This window comes from Gorilla gorilla, chromosome X (genome assembly GCF_029281585.2).
Source record: "Gorilla gorilla gorilla isolate KB3781 chromosome X, NHGRI_mGorGor1-v2.1_pri, whole genome shotgun sequence".
Taxonomy (NCBI): Eukaryota; Metazoa; Chordata; class Mammalia; order Primates; family Hominidae; genus Gorilla; species Gorilla gorilla.
The window spans coordinates 169,791,354-169,804,933 of record NC_073247.2 but is presented as its reverse complement, the minus strand read 5'-3'; positions in this window follow the sequence as shown (position 1 = coordinate 169,804,933).

Genomic DNA, 13,580 nt, shown 5'->3' with positions numbered 1-13,580 from the left:
AATTCTCAACAAGATACAAGTGAACTGACTTCGACAGCACACTAAAAAGACTATTCACTATAATCAAGTGGGATTCATCCCAGGGATGAAAGGATGGCTTAACATGCACAAATCAGTAAATATGATACACCACCACAATAGAAAGAAAAACAAAAACCATGTGATCATTTCAACAGATGCAAAAAGAACACTTGACAAAAGTCAACATTCGTTTATGATAAAAACTGTCAAGAAGGTAGGTATAGGAGTGTACCTCAACGCAGTAAAGGCCATATGTGACAAACCCACAGCTAACATCTTATTTATGGTGAATAGTTAAATGCTTTTCCTCTATGATATGGAGGAAGACAAGGATGTCAACTTCTACCACTTCTATTTAGCATAGTACTGGAGGTCAGAGCCAGAGCAATTAGACAAAAGAAATAAATAAGAGGGATCCAAACTGGAAAGAAGGAAGTCAGATTGTTTCTGTTTGTAGAAAATGTGATCTCACATACATATGTATACATCTATATATATGATCATATAGATATATATGATCTCTCTCTCTTTAGGGTTCTTTCTATATATACTTATATAGAGTGAGAACCCTAAAGACTTGACCAAAAACTACTAGAAATCATAAATAAATTCAGTAAAGTTGTAGTATACAAAATCAACACAGAAAATGCAGTGGTGTTTCTATACACTAATAGTGAACTATCTGAAAAAGTCATCAAGAAAGGAATTCCATTTACAATAGCTACCAAGAAATCTGCAGATAAATTTAATCAAGGTCGTGAAAGATCTCTTCAAAGAAAACTATAACACACTGATGGAAAAATTTACAATACACAAAAAATGGACACTATATACTCATGGAATGGAAGAATTGATACTATTGAAATGACCATACTAACAAAATGTCCTACAGATTCAATGCAATCCCTATCAAAATAACAATGAAATTCTTCACAGAAATAGAAAAAAATACCCTAAAATTTGTATGAAACCAGAAAAGACCCCAAATAACCAAAGCAATCCTGTGCAAAAATAACAAAGCTGGAGGCACCACACTACCTGACTTCAAAATATACTACAAAGCCATAGTAAGCAAAACAGCATGGCACTGCCATAAAGCAAACACATAGACCAATGGAAGAGAATATACAGCTCAGAAATAAATTCTCATACCTAAAGTCAACTGATTTTCAAAAAAGGAGTCAAGAGCACACACAGGGGTAAAGACAGTGTCTTCATTAAATGGTACTGAGAAGATTGGATATCTATATGTGGGATAATGAAATCAGACCCCTATCTTTTACCTTATACAAAAATCAACTCAAATGCGATTAAAGACCTAAAGGTAAGATTGAAAACTATGAAAAACTACTAGAAGATAACATGTGGGAAATTCTCTATAACTTTGGGTTGTACAAGGATTTTTTAAATGAGACGTCAAAAGCACAGGCAACAAAAGCAAAAATAGATAAATGGGGTTTCATCAAACTAAAATGCTTCTGCACAGCAAAGGAAACTTAACAGAGTGAAAAAACAACTTACAGAATGGGATACAATATTTGCAAACTATACATCTGCTAAGGAGTTAATGCCCAGATTATATAAGAAACTTAAACAACTCAACAGCAAAAACATAAATAACTTATTTAAAAATGGGCAAAACTGGGAGGCTGAGGCAGGTGGATTGCCTGAGGTCAGGAGTTTGAGACCAGCCTGACCAATATGGTGAAATCATTTCTCTACTAAAAATACAAAAATTTAGCCAAACATGATGGCGTGTGCCTGTAACCCCAGCTACTCAGCAGGCTGAGGCAGGGGAATTGCTTGAACCAGGGAGATGGAGGTTGCCGTGAGCCCCGATTGCACCACTGTACTCCAGCTTGGGCAACAGAGCAAGACTCCTTCTCAAAAAAAAAAAAAAAAAAAGGACAAAATAAACTAAAAGACATGCCACAAGAGAAAATATAGAAATGGTCAAGACGAATATATAATAAAATCATGTTCAACATCACTAACCATCAGGGAAATGCAAATCAAAACCACAATGAGATACCAGTTCACCCATTAGAATGGCTATTACCAAAAAGGTAAAAGATAACAAGAGTTGGCAAGGAAGTGGAGAAAAGGGAACACTTACACACTGTTGATGGGGTTGTAAACTAGTACAACCATTAAGCAAAACTTTATGGAAATTCGCTAAAAAATAAAAAAAAAACAAAGCAACAATCATTCGATCACATAACCCAGCAATCCCACTACTGGGTATACATCCATAGGAAATGAAATCATTGTGTTTGAAAAATATCTGCACTCTTATGTTTACTGTAGCACTATTTCTAATAATCAGATATGGAATCAATCTATGTGTCTAAAAACAAACAAGTGAATTATATATATACGATATATATTATGTATATTATATATAATATATATTATGTATATTATATATAATATATATTATGTATATTATATATAATATATATTATGTATATTATATATAATATATATTATGTATATTATATATAATATATATTATGTATATTATATATAATATATATTATGTATAATATATATAATATATATTATGTATAATATATATAATATATATTATGTATATTATATATAATATATATTAAGTATATTATATATTATATATTATGTATATTATATATAATATATATTATGTATATTATATATAATATATATTATGTATAATATATATTATGTATAATATATATATTATACATAATATATATTATATATATAATATATACTACGTATATTATATAATATATATGATATAATATATTATGTATATTATATATAATATATATTATGTATATTATGTATATTATATATAATATATATTATGTATATTATATATAATATATATTATGTATACTATACATAATATGTTATGTATATTATATACATAATATATATTATGTATATAATATACATAACATATTATGTATATTATATATAATATATAACGTATAATATATATACATACATATATAATACATATATACATATATAATATACATAACGTATATTATGTATAATATACATAACGTATATTATGTATATTATATATATTATGTATAATATATATTATTATATGTATAATTACGTATAATTATAACTATAATTATATATAATTTTATGTGTAATTATAATATACATAAAATTAATTATATATATATATATATGTATATGGACACACACACAATGAACTACTATTCAGCCATAAAAAAAGAATGAAATTCTGCCAGTTGCAACAACATGGATGACCCTGCAGGATACAATGTTAAGTGAAATAAGCCAGACACGGAAAGCAAATACCGCATGATCTCTCTCATATGTGAAATCTTAAAAAAAAAAAGTTAATAGAGAAGTAGAGTAGAATTGTGGTTACCAAACAGTGAGGAAGAAGTGGGGAGGGCAAAATGGAGATAGATTGGTTAACAGTTATGAAATCACAATTATATAGGAAGAATAAGTTGAAGTGTTCTTTGCAAAGCAGGGTGACTATAGTTAAAAGTAAAGTATTGTATATTACAAAGTATCTAGAAGAAAGGATTTTGAAATTTCTTATTAAAAAGACATGATGAATGCATGAGGTAATTAATACACTAAGTATCCTTATTGGATCATTAGACAACATACATATTCATTGAAACATCAAACTGTATCCTATAAATCTATATAATTACAATGTGAAAATTTTTAAAAAATAAATTAATGAATTAAATAACAATTTTAAAATGTTCTCAATCACCAACACAAAGTTTAAGAGCTTTGTTCTTGACTCAGCCTTAAGACTGAAAACTAATGTGTTAGAAATATTTGTAGATCCTCTCAATTTTGAAAGAATCCTAGCTAAACTACTGAAATATAAAATATATTCTATGTAATATGCTCTTAGGTATATTCTTAGGTGAACTCTGCTTTTAGATGAAGCTTATAAAAAGGAAAAACGTTTCTGAAATAAAATTTTAAAGTATTTGGAAAATTACAGCTTAATCTATTAAAGACAAATTTTCTATACAGTAACCTTTTTATATGCTTTTGAAATGGGATATACAATTATTTTCCCTGATGTGAAACAAAATATAGAAAGTTGGCATTTTATCTAAGAAGTTAACTTAGGAAGAAAGAGTGAGAGGCAGTGGAATGAGGGAAGAAAGGAAGGCTGATGATGGGATACCTTATCAAGTTGCCTAATGCTGTATTGGAACCTAATAGGCCTTCTAAAGAGTTTTATTACATAATGCAAGACTCCTCAATCTGGGAGGAGGAAAGGGCTTTATTTTTGAGTGGTCACAGGTTGCCCCATGGGCATAAACTCTACCAAGCTTCTAGGTTACACCTACATGAGCATCCCACCTGCTTAAGTGAGAGCAGCCACAAACTGTGGGCCATTCCAGGTAAGTGTCATATCACACCTGCACCAACTAGTCAAAGCCTGGGTCAAAGCCTGTGCAGAACTGATTGCTACAGCAGAGGCTAAAATAAGAAATGGGGCTAAGAGAATGAAAAGCAGTGCCCATATGTATCCAAAAACAGGTTGAAGATATCTTTAGGAAGGAACAGATAATTTTTTTTATTCATACAATAACAGATGCATATGAACTCCTCGAGTAGTCACCCATTCCTGTCAGCCCTTGGGCTTCATAACTAAATCATTCTTCCTTTGTAATCCAGTCCCACATTTTCAGCTATCTCTCTATGTTTATTATCTTAAATATTTCTTTTCTCTATACTCTTCCCCTAGTCTTCAACCAATTTCTTTCTTTATTGTCCCAACCCACAGACTGTTATTTCCACTTCGATGTCCCATAGAAGCTTCAAGGGTTTGAAATACCTAAAAAAAACTCATCTTTCTCCCTAAAACTCCCTCTCCTTCTCCCACTTCAAAATTTCAACTAATGGCTCCCCCTGTTATTCCCACCAGAATCCTGAATGATCCGTTTCTCCTCATTCACTCCATACATGTAAATCTCATTAACGTTACTTTCTAGATATTTCATGAATCCTTTCCATTCATTCTGTACTAGAAAGTGTTCCCAGTTTAGACCCTGGTGGTTGTTGGCCTGTTACCAAGGCGCTCTCTCTCTCTCTCTCTCTGTGGGTGTGGGTCTGGGTGTGTGTGTCCTGAGAATTTATTTACTTCTGGTTTTTGTTTGTTTTTTAGTATCCAGAATCTACAGGGAACTTAAATCAATTAGAAAAAAAAATAAACCAATTAAAAAATGGGCAAAGGACATGAACAAACACTTCTCAAAAGAACATATACAAATGGCCAACAAATACACGAAAAAAAAAATGCTTAGAATCACTAATCATCAGAAAAATGCAAATCAAAACACAATGAGATACCATTTCATACCGGTTGGAATGGCTATTATTAAAAAGTCAAAATACAACAGATGCCAGCAGGGCTGTAGACAAGAGGAAGTGTCTGTATATTTTTAGCTATAGCCCTACTTCAAACGTGTCCCCCTTACAGCCAAAAGAGCGGCCTATCTAAAGGACTGTTCTGATCAGCTCACTTACCTGACTGAAACCTTCAGTGACTCCCATGGCCTGCAGGTCAATGCACTAATTCATGACTATAACATGTGAGATATCCTTGATCTGGCTACTGGTCTAGCCCTCTCTGACTCACGCTTTATAAACCATGCATTCTGGAACTTTTTAGTTGTTTCCCACATCAGCATGCTACTTCCCATCCATGTAGATTTGCAGAGACCTCCTCATCTTTTTAATTCCCAGTTCCCACTCTCAACATGGGCCATATCCTACCCACACTTCAAAACCTAAGCAAAACAACACCTTCCGTGACACCTCCATGCTGAGTCAGATGCCATCCCCTTTGTATTGTAGTTCTTTGCTTGTGTGCCTTTGTCTCACTTTGTTCTCTTTAAAATAAACTCCATGAGGACAATGATCACCTGCTATTTGTGTTAATATCTGCACCAAGTGGCATAGTGTCTGGAGTATAGTAGGATCTATTTTCAAGGAACAAAAGATTATATCTACACCAATAGACATGAATTAGCGCTTTTTTTTAAAGATAAGCTCCCTTTGAACTAAGTCAATGTTTACAAGAAGAGTTATACTCAAAGGTTCACTTTTGCTGCTTACGTTTCATTTATTTCAGGCAATTAATTCATTGTTATTGGTAAATCGATACTTTTTATTGATACTGAAAAGAGAGAAATAAACTAATGACTATCTCTGTTAGAGTAGATTTGTTCATATCTATCAGTAAAATGTTAATTATCTGAAAGTCAATAATAAAACATAAACTGTGATCTTAAATGTTTTTTAGGGGCTCAAAAATAATTAGAATTCATGTCAGCATATAAAAAAAGATCAGAGTATTTTTAAGATAGGATAAAATTTTATTTTAGTTTCTTAGGGATTTTTGTGACCTTATAGAGTTCAACTAATTATAATTTTAAAAATAGGATTGATAGAGTTTTAGAATTAGAAACAATTTATAGATTATTTTATTTTTCTTTTGAGGAACCAGGTCATCAGAAGATCAAGGAACACCTATAATGTCACTAGATCCTAATTTAATTTAAATTTTAGAATCCAGGTATTCTAACTCCTGTCTTGATACAATTTCTACTTCATTATGTTGCTTCCCAGGGCTTTAAAAAATAAAAGCTGGGAAATTACATTTGCTTTGCATATACAGCACCAATTATCAAATTCAGCATAAAAGCATAACATGTATACATCAAAAAGAAAACATAAAAACTTCATATTAAAAGCATCTCAAAACAATTGAATATAATAGGGAAATCTTATACAAATGCAACACTCCCCCATTAATAAAAAGAAAAAATTGGAGAAAAAAGAAATTCAATATAAACATGTTGGAATATAACCTAATTCATTTTAATCCAATGCTTCAAATTGAAAAAAATTAGCACTAATGTTATTTTCCTTCATCATTACAATCTTGCTTTTCATTACATTATGCTATGTTTTGTATTAAACATAAAATCAATTTTTCACCTTAACACATGCTAGAAATACAGTCACCATGTTGGAAATCAGTAGAAAGTGTCTTTGTTTCTACTTTTTTTTTTCTCTGAAAAAGCTTTGGGAAAAAAAATCATTTACAATGTTTAATTTTAATAACTTAAAGAATGTAATTGATTTTTGTTTGTTTTTGACATGGAGTTTCACTCTTGTCACTCAGGCTGGAGTACAATGGCATGATCTCGGCTCACTGTAACCTCCACCTCCCAGGTTCAAATGATTTTTCTGTCTCAGCCTCCCGAGTAGCTGGGATGACAGGCACTCGCCACCACACCTGGTTAATTTCTGTATTTTTAGTAGAGATGGGGTTTCATCATGTTGGCCAGGCTGGTCTCAAACTCCTGACCTCAGGCGATCCGCCCCCCTTGGCCTCCCAAAGAGCTGGGACTACAGGCGTGAGCCACCGCGCCCAGCCAATTGAATAGTTTTTAACTCAGAGGATAAATGCTTGAGGGGATGGAAAGCCCATTCCTCATGATGTGATTATTTCACACTGCATGCCTGTATCAAAACATCTCATGTACCCCACAAATATATAAACCTCCTATGTACCCACAAAAATTTTATAAAATAATGAAAATATTTTAAAACTAAAAAAAAATTGTTTTTTAATTAAGCAACTTTATTTAAATAAAATCATTCTTCCTCATCCTCAGTCCTGGGATCTACCAGAAAGAATTAGCAACATCTTAAAGATGACAAAGTGTTAAAGATAAGCTGCTATTAAGTAAAAGTGTGAAGTGTGGGGGGGACAAGCTGGATGCCTTAACCATTTTGTTCTATCTTTAGGACAGTGAAAGAGCAAGAAGCAGGGATGGGGTGGGGGACACATATTCTGTTGAGCATTGTCACCACTATATTCACTGAAATTCATCTGCATGCTTGTACGTATACTTTTGATTCGCCTGATACACTGAAAATTATATGAAATTGTTCTCTATTCTTTAGATAATTATAATCTAAGTGCTAATATGAAGCTTAGAATTTATATGAAATATTTATGCCCACAACAAGACATTTCAGCTATTTCCTAGATAATAATCTCACTTCACCCTGCACAAAACAGGCACATGATCATGTCACTCTGACCTGGTTTGAGTCCAAGGAGGCTTTTGTTTTTAAAATAATTTAGGTTAGTAGTTAAAATATGAACTTTGGGCCAGGAGTGGTGGCTCATGCCTATAATCCCAGCACTTCGGGAGGCTGAGGCGTGCGGATGACTTGAAGTCAGGAGTTGGAGACTGGCCTGGCCAACATGCTGAAACCCCATCTCTACTAAAAAAAAAAAAATACAAAAATTAGCTGGGTGTGGGGGATGGGGGCACCTATAATCCGAGCTACTTGGGAGACTGAGGGGGAGAATTGCTTGAGCCTGGGAAGTGGAGGTTGCAGTGAGCAGAGATAATACCACTACACTCCAAAACAAACAACAAACAAAAAAATTCTAGAGTCACACTGAAAATCTTAACAACCTGCTTCTACTACTCATTTTTTAAATTTTTATTTTGACCTGATTTTAGATTGATAGTAAAATGCACAAATAACACAAAGTGCCCCCTATGTCCCTCACCCTACTTCCCCTAATACTAACATTTTCAGAGCCATCCTTATTTTCTCTATAAAAGAGCAGAATTCTCCTTTTAGAGATTTGGAAAGATTATTAAAAGATAAGTTACAAAATACAGTACCTGACACGTATAAAATATTAAATAAATATTAGCCATGCTTAATTATTTTGTTTTAAGTCTATATGAGTCAAGTTTTAGTAGAAATATGGGCTAGAAAAAAAAACCAGAAAGCGGGACTCTGTGATCCAACTTGGGCTTATAGAACAGACTGTACTAGTTTGTTCTCATGCTGCTAATAAAGTCCTACCCAAGACCGGGTAATTTATAAAGGAAAGAGGTTTAATGAACTCACAATTCCACATGGCTGGGGAGGCCTCACAGTCACGGCAGAAGGCAAAAAAGAAGCAAAGGCACATCTTAAATGGTAGCAGAGAAGAAAGCTTGTGTAGGGAAACTCCCATTTTAAAAGCATCAGAACTGGTGAGACTTATTCGCTACCAGGAGAACAGTAGGGGGAACCCGCCCCTATGATTCAATTATCTCCACCTGACTCCATCCTTGACATGCGGGGATAATTACAATCAAGGTGAGATTCGGCCGGAGACACAGCCGAATCATATCAATGACTAATGAGAGTTATGTCCAGAACCTAATGAAAACCTGTCTGAGGCCACATTCCCTGTAAAGCAGATTTGAGATAGAGATTTGTGTAGAGAACATTTAACTGGGTAAAATCCTAGGAACCAACAACTGTGGCGAAAAAACTGAATTGGATAAAGGGAGTTGAGATGTGAGGCAGTCACAACAAATACCTCAGCTAATCTCAAGGGGGAGCTGAGAAGCTGGGGTGACCCTTCAGAGTTGCCCTAAATTGAGGCAGGAGTATGGAGTTTTAATACCTTTCACTGGCCATTCTTCAGATACGAGTTGTCCCCAAGGATGGACATCAGCTTGACAAGTTATTAATTAGATCTCCTGAGAATAAATTCTAGAGAGAATCAGCTGAGAGGCATGATTTAGCAAATGAGAACCAAGTGAAAGGCGAAAGGGGTTTCCCCTTATAAAACCATCAGATCTCATGAGACTTATTCACTACCACTAGAACAGTGTGGGGAAAACTGCCCCCATGATCCACTTACCTCTCACTGGGTCCCTCCCACAACATGTGAATTATGGGAGCTACAGTGCAAGATGAGATTTCGGTGCAGACACAGCCAAGCCATATCAGACAGTAATAACTTTCAATTAAATATAGCTAGACGTTCTGTCAATGGGTCACAGCAGTCTAGAGAATACATTGAAAAACTCTGGGAACAGCAGATATAGAGGTCAGATCTAGAGATTTTGAACAAAGTTTAGTGCTACAATGCATTGGTGACCACAGACAAAAGGTGTCTGTTGTTGTTATAGTTTGTTTCTGTCTTGTTTTTCATCATGGGAGGACAAAAAGAAAAAATGGGGGCAATGGTGAAGGAGAAATGAAAAAGACCTGCTTTTCTATGGGTGGAAGCGACTAAACGAGAGAATAAATTTGGATTACACAACAAATGCAAATCAAGTTAGAAGCATGAAAGGCATGATTAAGGCCATGGTTCTAATAGATATCAGCCAGCGGAACCAGGATCATGCCACATCAAGAGAGGCTGCAGAGCCATTGCCTTCTCTCCTGTCAATGCTAAATTAATGAAATGGAACTCACAGAAGCACTATGTAATCAAATATTGGTGGGACACAAGCAAATTCTGAAAAAGTTTCATTGATCAATGATAATATCTTTTGGTGTAAATATCTCCTCAAAACAGTTCAGGAAAAAAAATAAAGCTATAATTTTCCTTTAGAAATATTTAACTTTGTTATACTAGTTTACTTATTTTTTACCTAATACATTCTGATATATTGTTATGTAGGTTAAAGATGCTCGATTCATGCCACTGTGGAAACCACTCATAATTTAGGCAATAATGCAAATTCTTTTCAAATTCTTTTATCAGTGTATTCACTTTATTTTTATTTCTAACACAATTCAAAATTACAGGATGCTATCAAAGTGATGCTACAAAACCCCACTAAAATTTTTTCAATTCTTCAAATCACACACTTACACACACACACACACACACACACACACACACACACACACACACACACACCACATGCATTCCCCGTACAGGCCTTTTTTGTGGGGGGCCTGAGTAAATAATTGCATTTTATTTTCAATTTTTCATTTTGAAATAATTAAAGACTTACCAAAAATGTTGCAAAACTACGTGCCTTTTTGAAGTAAAGTCTTGAAAAAGTTGTTTGGTATATCCTTTATAGTAAAAAAAGAAAACACGTGTATATTCTGTTGATTAAAGGCATGCTGAGATTGTTAGACATGTGATTTCATCAGAGACTCCAATATAGAGCACAGCTGTAATGACATCCTAAGAGTGTTCTAACTGAAATGTGTTGGAAGAAGGTTCTAATTTTTCTCAACCCTTCTCAAGTTGGCACTTAGCAGATTTCCACTCTATAAAAATAACTCCTGCTCTGCAACTAATGTTCACAGATAAGCTCCAAACATATTTACAGCTCCATTTAAGTATAATGTACACACAGTAAAATTCACCCTTTTCAATGTGCAATTTAATGGGTTATGGCAGATGAATATCATCATTTGACCACAATCATGATCAAGATACAGAAAATCTGCATCATCACAAAATGTTTTCTTTTGCTGTTTTGCATTTGATCTTTTCTCCATTCCTGAACACAGGCAACCACTAATCTGCTTCTGTTTCTACAGTTTGCATTTTCTAGAGTATCCTATTAGTGGAATGATACATTGGTGTCTTTCATGTCTAGCTTCTTTCACTGAGCATAATGCTTTTGATATTCATTTATATTGCTGTTGTATCAGTTTGCTCCTTTTTATTGTTGAGTGGTACTCCATCTACAACTGGTTTATCCATTTACAAGTTGATGGACACATCTGCTATGAACTTCAAGGATGAGGCTTGGTACGGATATGTTTTTATTTATTTTGAGTCGCAGTGGAATTATTTGGTTATATGATCAGTACTAAGTTTAACATTAAAAGAAACTGCCAAACTGCTTTCCAAAATGTCTGTACCATTTTGAAGTCCCACTAGCCAGGTGTGAATAGCAATTCTTCACATCATGTGGTATGGTCAGTTCTGCTCGTGTCAGCCACTCCAGTGGGTGTACAGTGGTACCTCAATGTGGTTTTAACTTGCATTTCCCTGATGACGGGTAATGTTAAGTATCTTTTCATTTGTGTATTGGACATCATCTCTTTTTAAATTAAAATATCTGTACAAATATTTGGTCCATTTAGGTCAAAATATTATGTTAAATGAGTTATTTGTGTTTTGTTATTTAGTTTTTTAGTTATGTTTACATTCTAGATGAAAGTTCTTTATCAGACATATTTAAAATTATTCTGTCCCAATCTGTGGTTTGCCTTTTCATTTTTTGATGCTATGTTTTAAATTGCAAAAGTCTTAATTTCATGAAGTCCAACTTACTATTTTTTTCCATTTTCATCCATCCTTTTCTTATCTAAAAAATTTTTAGCTATAGTAAGATTATTAAAAATTTTTCCTATTCAGTAAGCTTTATACTTTTTATATTTACATTATGTATAAAATACATGTTGAGTTAACTTGAGGATATGGTGTGAGGTAATTCTGAAGTTCATATTCTCCATTTAATATCCAATTTTATTAGTACCATCTTTATAAAGACATTGATTTCCTTATTGAATTACTTTGGCAACTTTGGCCATGTAAGGCTGGATATATTTCTAAATTATTTATTCTGTTTCACTGATATATATGTCTTCTTCATGCCAGTAAGTTTACTGTACTGGTTAGTGTAGCTTTACAATATGTCTTGAAATTTGGAAAGTTTTCCAACTTTATTCTTCTTTCTAAAACATGCTCTGGCTATTCTAGGACTTCCATATTTAAAAAAAAAAATTAGAATCAGCTTTGTAATTTCTCCAAAAAGGCCTATAGGTTTGATTGGGATTGTGCCAAATCTGGAGATCAGTTTCAGAAGAATTATCATCTAATAAGTATAACATGTATATTTACCAATGAACTTGATACATATTTCTACCTATTCAATCTCTCGTATTAGTGATTTAGAAATTTTGGATCAGCATACCTTTTATTAAATTTATTCTGAATTATTTTATTATTTTTGAGGCTATTATAAGTTAAATTGCTTACATAATTTTATTTTCTAATTGGTGTTGATTGTGTATAGAAACACAATTGATTTTATTTATTGATCTTTCATCCTACAACTTTGTTAAATTCACTTCATACCTCTAGCACACTTCTGCAGATGCCTAAGGATTTTCTGTGTATATGTTTACATCATGTGAGAATAGTATTTTTCTTTCTTCCCAACTTGGGTGTCACTTATTTCTTATTTTCTTTTCTTTTCTCTTTATTTCTTTCTTCTTTCTGTCCATTCCTCCTTCCTTCCCTTCTTTCTTTCTCCCTGTTTTAGAATCAGTTTTGTAATTTATCCAAAAGGACCTATAAGGTTTCATGGGAATTCCACTGAATCTAGAGATCAATTTCAGGAGAATTATCATCTCATAAGTATTAAATATTTATCAATGAACTTGGTATATATTTCCACTTATTTAATATTGAATGCAATACTTTAAAGAACTAGGGAGAGAGGACATCATTGCATTTTTCATAATCTTATGTAGAAAGTATTAAGGCTTTCACCATTTTAAGTAAGATGTTTGCTATAGATTTTCTGTAAACACATAATCAGTTTGAAAATGTACTTTTCTATCCTCAGTTTGCTGGGAGTTTTTAATTTAAAAAATGTGTTACATTTTGTAAATTCCTTTTTTGCATCTATTGAGAGTGTCACGTGATTTTTCTTTTTTCTGTCAGCATGGTAGATTTTCAGTTGTTG